At 38.5% G+C, this 12,497-nt stretch overlaps 1 protein-coding gene across 2 annotated transcripts in view; it reads right to left on the minus strand.

Annotated features, from left to right (window-relative positions):
- LOC148027489 (sphingoid long-chain bases kinase 1-like) overlaps nt 1-2,440 on the minus strand; it is a 67,052-nt gene extending 64,612 nt beyond the window's left edge. The window contains exon 1 of one of the 2 annotated variants that reach the window (XM_087689210.1): nt 1,901-2,440. The gene's annotated coding sequence lies outside the window, so the exon portion shown is untranslated. Of the gene's footprint in view, nt 1-1,704 lie in introns of both variants that reach the window. The other variant, XM_087689209.1, reaches the window with a different exon arrangement.
- Between the last annotated feature and the right edge of the window lie 10,057 nt (nt 2,441-12,497).

Raw genomic sequence — 12,497 nt, forward strand, 5'->3', positions numbered from 1 at the left:
ACACACAAAAAAATAATAATCCTGCTTTTCCCACATGGCCTCGCTGCTGCTCACATGATCTCTGCATAGGCAACTTGCGGCCTCTATGCCACGATCCATCACCCAGGACAGGATCATCAGGTGCACTCCATTCAGTCTCAGGTAGGAGGACCATATGGCTACATTCAAAAACAACCATTGAAGTTCACCTACTTTATCTTGATTTACCTTTTGGGCCCTATCAAAAAATGTTTTTCTCAACTTTGTGTGCCCTTAGGCTCCATTAGTTGCCTTTGAGCCCGTTCAATGGGAGCCAACCCCACAGCGAGATCAATTACTGGAATCCGTCCCAGATGCTCATACAGTTGTTAAACAGCAGTCAATAAATGAGGAACTAAACAGCCACAAGAGCTTAGGCATGTGAAGCATCATTCTCGATTAAAAATATGCAAAATGCAACAGTCATGGTCCAGGGGCTGGAGCTCAGGGACTAGAGTGATTCTGAGCAACAATGGCCATGCAGATAAGTGGAAGCTTGCCCGAAAAACTCATTGCAGGCCAAATTTGAATCACCCAAATTTCCACCATCAAAACAACATGTTTTGATCAGTTTTAAGACTATTTTTAAAAGACCTCGTTCACTTTAACAACCATCACCACTGCCACATGTCCTAGCTAGACTTAAAACCTGGCCACAAAACCTTTTGATTTTCTTCTTAACCACAAACATTACCTTCCTATGATTTCCAAATCTCATAGGTAATGCTTTTGCATTATTGTTTGGGCGACACAATAGAACCAAAACAACCTTCTCCGAAGCTCCAAATAATGATGAGTGACTCATGTGTCACTGGCAAAAGTTGCTAAACTTCAGCTTTCCTCGGGCATTTAAGCAACTTTTGCATTGAAAGATCAGTACTGCCTGAGTGATTGCAAAGAATGCCACACCATTGCAACAAAGTGACCAAATCTTCCACTTTGGAGTATAGTCCCATACCTAGAACAACACTCCCTTGTGATAAGCACCTTTGAAAAAACTCGGGTCATCAGAACATTCACATCAATACCAAATAGGTACTGTTAATGCCAGTTTAGCACACACGCCTAGATCCTTTCTGAGACTACCACTTGTCAATTGGAATTCAGAGAGTGCTAACTGAGGAGATACAAGTCTAGAGTGATAAAAGTGGAGGCTGTTCTTAGATCCTGGAATGGTGATTCCTTCATTTTCCTTCCTCAGCCAGCTCCATGGCATCATCACTCACTCTCGAGGCCATACAATTTACATTGACTCAAGGAAGGCCCCATATAGAGGCAATGAAGATCTTGTAGACTGCAAAAACCATGATGAGCAGGGAAGGCCAAGGTTTGCATAGGCACCACAATAACTCCTGAAAGAACCTAGTTTCACTCAAACGCAACAATTAACTCCCCATTCCAATAAGAAAGCCTGTACGCTTAGACGTAGCATAACTGCGTGTGTGCTGATGTAATGATGGAATTAATGATAAAAAATCAGATTTTATTGTTTGCATTTCGAATCATTGAAGACAGAGAATAGTTACACTTCAAAAGCCTACCTTGCCCATGATTGACAATAAAAGAATTCTGGCAGGCAAATTGTCAGATCAAGTAAGCACTGGACCTGAATTTATAGAAGAAAGCCGATGGCTCGATGCAAAGTGAATAAAAAAACAAAATCGACTTAATGGTTAGACCGGTCACCTGCAATTGGCATTCAGGGAAAAGATCTTATAGACAGCAAGAGCCAAGTTTGAATCTTCCTTCCCCGTAGAATTAACCCGGAGCCATTGAAAACCCATAGCACGTCATCCATTGTGAATGAAAACCATAGATACACACACAGGCTATGTAAGGGAAGCAGCTGGCAAAAATAGATGCCTTCACGGATCAACCTAACCTTTGAAGAGCACAAAAAATCATCATGGTGCGCTATCCATTGAAACACCAAATCCCAGCAGAGCAGGCAAAGCACAGGCCGCAGGAATACAAAACTGATCACTCCGTAACCGCCGTCGCAAAAGGAGACGAAGGCCCCGATCCAGAACCGTTAATGAAGGCAGGAAAGCGTGCGCGAGAGGAGGATTGAAGATCGGATGAGCCTCGAATTCCTAATACAGGAAACCCTAACTGGTGAGGGCAGCAGCGAAGTGTATGTGAATGGGATGAGGGCGGGCAGCGTGTGATCTATCGAGGAGAAAAGGGACGAAATGAGGGAGAAAGGAAGAGAAATTAGGGACTTTTTCTGAGATGATGAGATTGCAGCTGGGCTACAGTGTACTCAATGCCGTCGTCGATACTGACGAGGAGGCCAGAGAGAAAATGAAGAGGTTCAGAAGGACAGAGGACCAAGAAATCGGAGAGAAAGATAGGCGGGGGGATAAAACAACAGAAAGTATCTAAGACGATGAAGACGATGACATTGGACCATGTGCTTCAATTGCCCTGACTTCCAACCTCTCACACACACACACACACACACATATATACATATAATAATGCAAATGTGTCCCTTTCACAAGTGAGCTAGCCTCCCCCTCTCTTCTTTGCATCATGAGCTCTAGGTTATATCTGCCCACTATAGTGATAGTCCCCTAAAGAAAAACAGCCTTGTTTCATCAATACTTGGCTTGCCAACCAGGTCAACATGGCATAACTTTCTCTCGATTCGTCACTGCAAGTATTTGAGTATGTCCCTTAGTCGACCCTCACCATGTTGATTTTTTAGTTTTTTTGAGTTATATCTACAGTTCTTGATCTATATGAACATCCTACTTCATCGGCAAGGGTTCAAATTTGTCCCTTAGTGGATCCTTTATATGAAATCCTTTTAGTTAAGAGTGTTTTTTGAGTTGTGTCTACAACTATTGATCTCTATCGCATCAAATATGCAGTCATGTGGGATGATTTCTTTTTGTGAGATGCCATTATATACATGTACTGTTGCAAACTATCTCACCTCATTTGGAGCTCTCTACTACGAGATCTAACCCTATCCATTGTGATATCACTCTTTTGGGCTCCTTTACCCTAGCCTAACAACTATTGTGAAGCTCTAGCACAAGGAAACCTCTAGTGCCATAACCATCGTGAAGCCCCTCCTTTAGAAGACACGTCTAGGTTTATCGACCTGAGAGCTCTAATAAGTAGGGTGACCATCGTAGTCACCATGCTCTAGACTTCTCAAGTATGCAATGTCCCATCGACCTTGATGGTCATGTAGCTGGATGGTGAATCTCAAACACGATTTGACATAAGGGGTGATTGCAACCGTCTGTCAAATGGGATGTCAAGATGGACTAAGCCCCTTGAGCTCACTCCATTTAACCAATAAGGTGGGATTGGCACCACCTCCTTTTTAAACTTGTGACCAGGTTGAGCCGCACACAAGTGTTTGCAACATCAGTGATGGCACCATCAACATGCCCACGTGACCAAAACTATCCTTCTTACAAAACAAGCCAATTATATTCACAACATGTCACCACTAATTATGATTAGAATAGACCTTCTTCCTCATAGAGCAAGTGGGGTCGGAAAAAGCTTATGTGAAGGTGAGACTATTGCAAAAGCTCCCCTAATCACAAAGTTCACATTAAAACATTGCCTATAGAAGCTTACAAAATGCTTTCTACCATCGCCAAACACACACACATCCATATATGCATGCATACATGCATACTTTCTTCAAGGGCTTCTACAAAGCCATGGGGTAAGGGTCTTCGAGTTACGAGGTTTGTAATTACCCCTACAAGGCAATATACACACACCCCCTACCCCCTTGACTAGTTTTTATATGTCTTACATGCTAGTGTACTCATGTACCTCCTTATAATATGTGTTATGGTATAGCTCACAAATAGATGGCATACTTAGTTCTGGGTAGGATATAACCAATGCATGGCAAAGAACCCCTTCGCCCTTATTTTATTATACAACCAATAAAGTAAGGATCTTTTGGTGTCCTTGAAAATGTATATTCATAAGATTATCTATTTCTCCCTACGTGGGTATATGCACTAGTGAAATGTCTTGTAGGATAATATACATGTCTAACATGATCCATAAATGGGATAGGAACTACCTATCTTACCTATCCTCTCTCCCTTCATGGGGTTACTCCTTGATAGGATACAAAGTTTTAACACAATGAAAAAGGAACCCTTGCCTTACTCCCCCTTTCCCCATCTCCCCTTCCCTTTTCCCACACAATACCAATGAAACTCCCATAACCTACGTAAATTTAGAGCTCAATCTCTCTCCTATGACCTTATAGTTAGGTCATTGCATCGCTACATGGCCACTTACTTTGGATATTCATGCGCACTCCCCCCTAAAGCATAAGAACATCCTTATCAACCCTCTCTCTTCTCTATACAACTTCCTTTCCTAAATAGCAAATAAACCCTAGATTAATAACCTAACTTCTTTTTCACCCTTAAATCGGATTCAATAGAAATTTACACAAATAGATGTTAATAGCATATGTAATCACTATGACAGTACCAACTAATTTAATCACGTAGACTCAAGATATTACATGCAATAGGACCTGAATGCAATCCCTCGTTATATCTCTAGGCCATGCTAGTTTAGAACATACATAAACGCTACTAGTTACTATTGTATCCCATATATATCACTTATTTGAACTCCAACTTGACTACTTAGCTTTAGCTAAAAGGCTTCATAGTTGTGTAGTTAGAAAAAACCCCACCTAGTTAAAGAATCATAGCCTTGGATGCCCCCATCATTTACTATGCTTAAGGACAAAGTACAACTTATCCACTGGATATATAGTCAGATTATTCAAAAAGAGGGATACAACCCCATATGCCATATGGAACTATGATGCAAGATATGATTTCAACACATCAAAGTACAATATGTCCAAGAGGATGAAACAACATCTGTTCAATGTTGCCATGCTACTGTGATCAAGAGGTACAATGGCAATATATGTAGACAAGGGTTTCTATACGCAAGTAAAAGAAAACCTATTTTGATGAAGGGTTGAACCTGGTACCTACAAACCATCCATAATAATGGGTTAGTGTGAGAACAAACACATAACTATGGATGCAAGCATCAAAATTTCAACATTGATTGTCATCCCATCCATCAAACTTAGTTTCAAAACCTGAGTAAAAGCTGAAGAAGACATGTTCATCTTTTGAGACGTGTAGGTAGCCACACTGGTTCTATTGCAGGTATGAGATAATGGATAGGATGAATAATAGAATATGATGCTCATTATATAGAGCCCAAATAGTCACAATAGTCCATGGGAGTTTCTTTGCATCATTGTAATTTCTGTTGCATCCAAAGAGAGGGTAATGGCCACCCTAAGTGAGGGGAGGAGCATCATAAGATAGCTTATCTAATAAAGAAAGAAAGAAAAGGGTTTGTTGTTATAAGATCCAAGATACATGCTCAACCTTCTTATATACTTAAAAGATATATGGTGAATATTATGCTGGTGCAGAGAGAGAACATACGAGAGAAAAGAAATATGTAGAGAGAAAGAGAGAGAGATAGAGAGAGTGACAACACACTAGGGACTAGAAGATGGGCCAGACCCCCCCCCCCCCCCCCGCTTGTGGAGTTATATTGTTGACAAGGAGCAAGCTCCTTTGTTACACATAAACCAGTTCTTAACTTGTGAAGATCACTGTTCCTTGCACGGTATACAACCGGCTAACACTTGCACAGCTTTGAAGTGGCACCTTTTGATCCTTCTTGAGTCTCTCCTTCTCTCCTACACAGTATATGTAGGGATCTCCTATTGGAGCTTGATTTCAGCAGAGCTTCCACAGCACTTGCATCTTCTCTCCTACACAATATGTGTAGGGATCTCCTATTGGAGCTTGATTTTAGTAGAGCTTCCGCAACACTTGCTCCTTCTCTTCTCCTCTTAGATGCAAGCAAAGTGACGCTTCCTTCACCTCCCCCACACCCAAGGAGAGCTTCCCTTTTTATAGGCTCCAAGAGCTTCTCTTCTTGGAGAGAGACTTGAGTGCAAAGATTGGAAAGGTTGATCTTCATGCAAGATGTGGTTATTCTAGGACCTACTCTACAGCACAAATTTTGAGATATCTCTTTGTGCCTTGCTTAGATGGAAAAACGTCCAACGCAAAAGTTGTAGATCTCGCCGTTTTTGATAACCAATCATGGGCCATTTTTAGAGATCAGATTTCTATCGTGTGATATTTTAAAAATAGATTCACCATGTCTATTTTAAGAAAATCAGCTTTTTAAACTCTACTCTTAACTTATGGTCCATGCAACCACCTTGAGCCATAGATAAGGAGAGTTCATTATATTGCATTGAGCCTCAACCTTAAGATTGACTTCCCATAAAAGCTTGTGTCACCTTAGACCTTAGAACGAGAAAATCACATCTCTCCTCACTTTTAGAGGATCACATCTCTTGTCTTTCTTAGTGAGAGAATTACCTCTCGTTTTTCTTAGCGAAATAATTACTTCTCTCCTTAATTTATTAAGAGAGAAAATACCTTAAACCTTGACTTGTAAGGGGGAGGATGACCCCAAATGAATGCAGTGCTCATTACATACAAGTAAACTTTCCCATGCGTCCCCAGATGCACATATAAATACATATACACAATGCTAATGCACTTCCTCTTCTTAGAACTCAATCCATCTTCATTTATGTGTAACTCCTTGGTTCTTGTGTATACTCTTACACTTGGCAGACATTTCCTTCCCTCTTCGTAACTTGTACTGCATGTACTAGATATCCCTGTCACAATGCTCTGATCACCCCATTAAGTGATGCACTAGGAATACTGGTCTCTAAATGGTCTCATGGCCATGCTAGATAATCATCAACATTTAAAGAAAAGTGGGTCATTAATTTGTTGACATAAATTTAATAAATAGAGAATGCGTAATAAGTAATCAATTTAGTGACATTCACCCTTATGGTAATTCGTACATACATGCAAGTAGGATATACATCCTAAAGGTGGATGATTTATTGTATGTTGCAATGCTCCATACACCATCATGGGGGCGGGCTATTTATCTGCATAAGAGTAAAAGGTATGCATGTTAGAGAAATAAGTTATTATTCTAATCATACATATGTTTTTTTGTCCACTATAAAAAAAGATTTTATGGATGCAGAGATGGGTTTATCAGATAGATTATTGTGCATGCATGTTGGAACAAGTTGCATCATATGGAGGGTAATACCATATGAGCTATGCACACCATGTTTAAGGTATTATGAGAGCATTTTCTTGGGGATTACCTAGTATTATTGGCATGTTGATTAGACTAGAGTAAGATCAAGTTGAGGTATGTACTCATCACATTAATGTTTAACATTACTTATGTATGTTGTAGCCACAATGGTGGATGAGATAAGGTGTGTAATATGGGCTATTGCTGGATGAACTAGGGTGCCATCAATTTGTAGACAACTTGATGAATAGGCACAACCATTGAATTAAGACCTCTAGTGAAACATAAGGAGTAAGCTCATGGGAAAATTTACATGTGTGAGCCATGTGAGAATCATACCTTTGCTACCAGTTTTTTATCACCATATGCTCACATAACTTGAGAGAAATGGCCCAAATTCGTTAGGGAGGCACCACCGTGCAAAGAGATGAGGAGCTTCATGATGAGACCATGAGTTGAAAGGAGGAAAGGGAGGGAGAGCAAATTTAAGTTTAGGGTAATAGGAACCCTTTCATTTAGGGGGGCTTTATACCATCGAGAGTACCTTATCCTTGTGAGTTCCTATCCACCAATGAGTTTTTTAATGACAAACTTTTTCATACACATAGCAAACATTGCTTATGTGTAAAGAATTACCCACCTGTACTCGCTTAATAGGGATATCCATGGGTAGGTGTCACATAGAGAGACCTACCCTCCTGGTATGAAGCCCCTTGTATGCACACCCTGTTGGGGAAGACTACTAAGCTTTTCAATGTCAAACTGAAACCTAGGGAAGTCTTTTTCTAGATATGTGGTTATTAGTATCCGTATTGTTGAAACCATTACAACATAATATCTTAATGGTTTTTCATATGATTGGAGCTACTTCCAAATCCAAATTGGTAAAGTAGATGTGGGCATGAATTTGGGATAATATGAATTTGTGAGACCGGTGGGAGGGTTTATTCCTATTATGATTAATGAAATTTTGTGGAAGGGAAAGAAAGGGCATCTCTATTATCAAAGGGATTTATTTAGATTGTCATTTTTTCCTATCAATATTTCCATAAAAGTTGTTATTGTGGAAATGAAGTGACCCAATTGAAAATGTGAGAGTGCGCAGTGGAAGAAGGAACTCGAACACAAAGAGAAGAATGAAGAAGGAAGATGAGGGAAGAAAGAAATTTGCACTAGTTAAAATAAATGTTGAATGCAAATGGAAGGATTGATCAGTCCTTGCACTTAGATTGAGGCATCAGTGAGGGCACCAGATCTAGTTGGAAATGATCATGATAGTAGCAACACTGGAGAGAGAGGAGTATACTTGAAGTCAAAGGAGTAGCCTACAAAAGATGATTTGTCTTAGCTAGAGTGTCTATTATATAAATAGCAAAAAGTGTGTCAAAATTCTTAAAAATATATTTTTCTACCCATACGTCATTACACCAATCCTTCTGTTACATAGCTAGTCTTATAGATGTGTTGTTCACTTCATACAAACCCTATTTTAGAGCCAAAATTATTTGCTCATCAGAACTTAAACTACTATAATCACCCGAGTTCGTAAAGGGAACACCTACTATGTGATCCATTTGTAGCCATACATTCTCTTGTTTTTCACCATGCTATTGAGAGCTTGTTCAAGCTGCTCCATGTTGAATTGCTTTACACATTTCTAGTTTTTCTCTTCTATAAATTGCTTTTTTCTCTAACTTGTAAGACATGTTCCTTCACCTTGAAATATTGGCACACAAATGCTACATGATTCAAAGTGATTAAGTCACTTCCAAGACCTAGCCTTTTAGATGCATTATCCAAAGGCTTAATCAACTTTTTTCCATTGTGGATAAAGTCTTGATCATGAAAACTTGAAATGCATTCATCATTCTCTAAGGATTCTGTGAAAGGATAATTTTTCTAAGAAATTAAAAGTCCATCACCTATTGCTGATGTATAAACTTGTAGCATAATCTTGCTTCATCTTCCATCTACATCAGAAGTATGACCAAGTAATGGACCTACAACATTTTTCACAAACATATTCCAATACAAAAAGATGGGCCCATTGCTTTTTGACAAATGAAGAATCAAATTTGTTGTAGTTTAACTGAACCAAAACCACTAACTCAGGTAAGCACTCAATTAAGGGATTGGCTGTTAAGTCTCTTGCATTATACATGATCATATTATTATGAAAGGCATCCATAATAGCATTGTGTCCCTACTCACCATTGCCAATAGGCATTACAAAGTCAAAAAAGAAAAGCTGATCTAGATTTCTACCACAAAATCCCACCAAATGATCATTTCTTAAGGTAAAGAATCACGAGTTTTTCTTTGATTTTTCATTTCGCAAACAAAAATAAATAAGATTTGGCTGATGTGATAATGATATTCACTACTACTTCAAACGCACCAAGGTAGACATCATAGTCAACATTCATAGATAGGAAAAACTAATTGATTCCGGGATGGATAATAGTTGGTAGATCCCACCCGCCTAAGTAAAGAACCGTTACAAATAGCGACGAAACCAAGAGATTTGGGTAGGAACCGACATAAAATAATCCGAATTTTATTCCTGAATATTTGGTTTGATAACCTGCTACTGATTCTTGAAGAAAGCTATGAAACCTATAGGTTGGCGCCGTTGCATCCAAATATACCATACTTGGATTGGTTGTCGACTATATCAACTGTACTTAGACTTCCAGATAAGGATAGTCAATAGTTTGGTTGTATTTTACCGTCTTTGATTCAAAACTATACATGAAGCCAAGTATTCATACGGCTCCTCATTGGTTATTTCTGAGGGAACCCATGCTCGATATTTTAATAGCACAATGGAATTGCATAGAAAGTTCCAATCTAAACCAAGGGGATTCCGTTCGCCACAAAGAATGATTGCTTCTGGATCCATCTCAACCTTCTTAGTTTTCTTTTCAATACAAAAATAATATATATATCTTAATAAACCTTTTTTCATACATATTTCTACCAGTCGATGTTCACTAACAACTTTTTGTTTAGTTAGAGATATAGAAAAAGGTTGAATAGAAAACAAAGTCAGCTTAACAAAGAGATATTAAGTATCATTTATTTGATTTGTATCCAAAAATGAATGAAAAGATTGTCAGAAGGATTATTTCGTCCTAGATAATCATAATATGAGTGGATAAAAAGATGCTCAAGATTGGGATTTCAAATTGGGTACTCCTCAGTTATTCCTACCCTAGCTGAGTTCCCATCCAAAAAAAAAGGGGGGTCAATTTCTTTTTAGATAATTCTGATGGCAAAGATAAAGGATTTTTATACCAAGGGCTAAAGTAGTTTGGAAATAAGAATACATGCAAAAAAGCTAGAAAAGGGCATGCTACAGAAACATGGTTAATTCTGTCCAGTTAAGGAGTCATTAAGCATATTATATGAAAGTTATGTCTATTGATTGAGACGAGGCAACTTTTTTACGAATCAAAGTCTCCTTAGGCAGCCGACAACCTACAGTTATCTTTACATTCCTGTGTTCGTTGATAGAACAAATAATTGTATGCTATTTTGTTTTCTGTCAAATGAGATTGCTTGTTTGCTGAATCAAAGCACCCATCATATAAAAAATATTACCTATTCCTTCGAAGATAAAATACTAAACGACATACCAGTTGGCAGCATTCCAGATCCTTTGGAATGAGAACCATAGGTGATACCGGATAAATCTAGTTAGACGTTTTTCTTGCGGATGATCGAAAGACTCATGGTATCTGCTATATTTAACAATATTTTTTTTAAAAAAAAGTAACAACCAACAAAACCCTATTTTGTTTTTTTATAGCAGTAGAAAAAGAGTCCAGATGTTTGCTTTATTTCAACGAATTATACCCAATGCAATGCGCAGGTTCTAAGTCTATAGGTCTCTCACATTTCATTTGATGCGAAATGGAGTGGATTATCGTCTAGTGAATTTATTATTTGAGGCAGGACATATCACAAGATTTCCACAAAAAATACATAGCCGTGAAGCGATTGATCTACTTCGCGAAAGTTAAGGCTAGATAGCGGCACTTGCATCTATAAAGCTTAGTCCATCCTTTCAAGAAACCCTGTTACCAATCTAAAGTAAGTTGTTGGGGTAAAGAGTCGTATGTGCGGTGGCGTGCTTGTATGGTTTGAAGAGAACTCAATGTACATCGACGGATTGGTGGAATAGTTTAACTCTTTATCCCAAATATGCTTCTCTATGAGCATTATGATCTGCTACTTAAATGGTTTCTTATGAAGTATCTATTGGTCCTATTATCATTACTATACTAATTTGTATAGGTTTTTGTAATTTAAGTGAGATTATTGTGGCGTAAGAGCAGATATGGTTTCGTATTCTCTTGTTTCCTGTATCGATTATGTTTTTTATCTCCTGTCTAGTAGAAATCAATCGAGCCCCATTTGATTCACCAGAAGCAGAGGCTGAACCGGTATCTGGCTACAATGTGGAATATTCTTTAATGGGGTTTGTTTTATTTTCTTTAGGAGAATATGCTGATATGATTTTAATGGGGTGCGAAGCTTTGCATCTGACATTCGTTAGGCTTTCACTTTTTGCAAAAGCCAGCATCTTCTCAAGCAAGGGCCTTATGCAGTAAACCCTTTTGGGCGACGGTTTGAACACAAATAGATTCCGCAAAGCTTTCAAAAGGAAATAGCCTAGTGTGTAAGCATAGCCATGAAGCGTGAACTCGTTTAATGAGCTATCTAGGATTGAAGAGATATCCCAAGTAATTAACCTTATATTCTTTTCCAAATCTATACTATTGAATGCCCATATGGATAAGTGTGCTCTTAAGCTCCAACCCCGAAAAGGTTACCGTAATTAATCTCTTATCGTTTCTGGGTGTGGATACACTTGCACAAATTATAGTTGATGGCTACAAAAATGGCAGGAAAAGAGACAGTAAGTGACGTCTAGGGATGAATGTAAACCCATTGGACAGGGATAATCATTTTGGTTCCAGAAAAAAAGATTCACTGGCAATAGTGAACATTTATAAAAGGGCCACAAAACACTATAAGTTACTGAAATGACAGCGAAGCATGCGCTCATGTGTTTGAAATGATTGCAGGCCAAATAGAGCTAATGGTATCTTATGGGCAAATCAAGCCTAGAATATTTAACTTTACCTTTTGTAAGGAATTTGCAAAGACTTGTTTTTTGCTTGAAGGAGATCTCTGCTAAATAAATAAAATACAAAATACTAAAAAGTGCCTATCATTGGGTATTTCATTTGAGCTCGCAGTGGCATAGATGTCATTGCTTA

The sequence above is a fragment of the Lygodium microphyllum genome, chromosome 12 (assembly GCF_053477565.2).
Source record: "Lygodium microphyllum isolate KBCC chromosome 12, Lygodium_microphyllum_v1.1.10, whole genome shotgun sequence".
Taxonomy (NCBI): domain Eukaryota; kingdom Viridiplantae; phylum Streptophyta; class Polypodiopsida; order Schizaeales; family Lygodiaceae; genus Lygodium; species Lygodium microphyllum.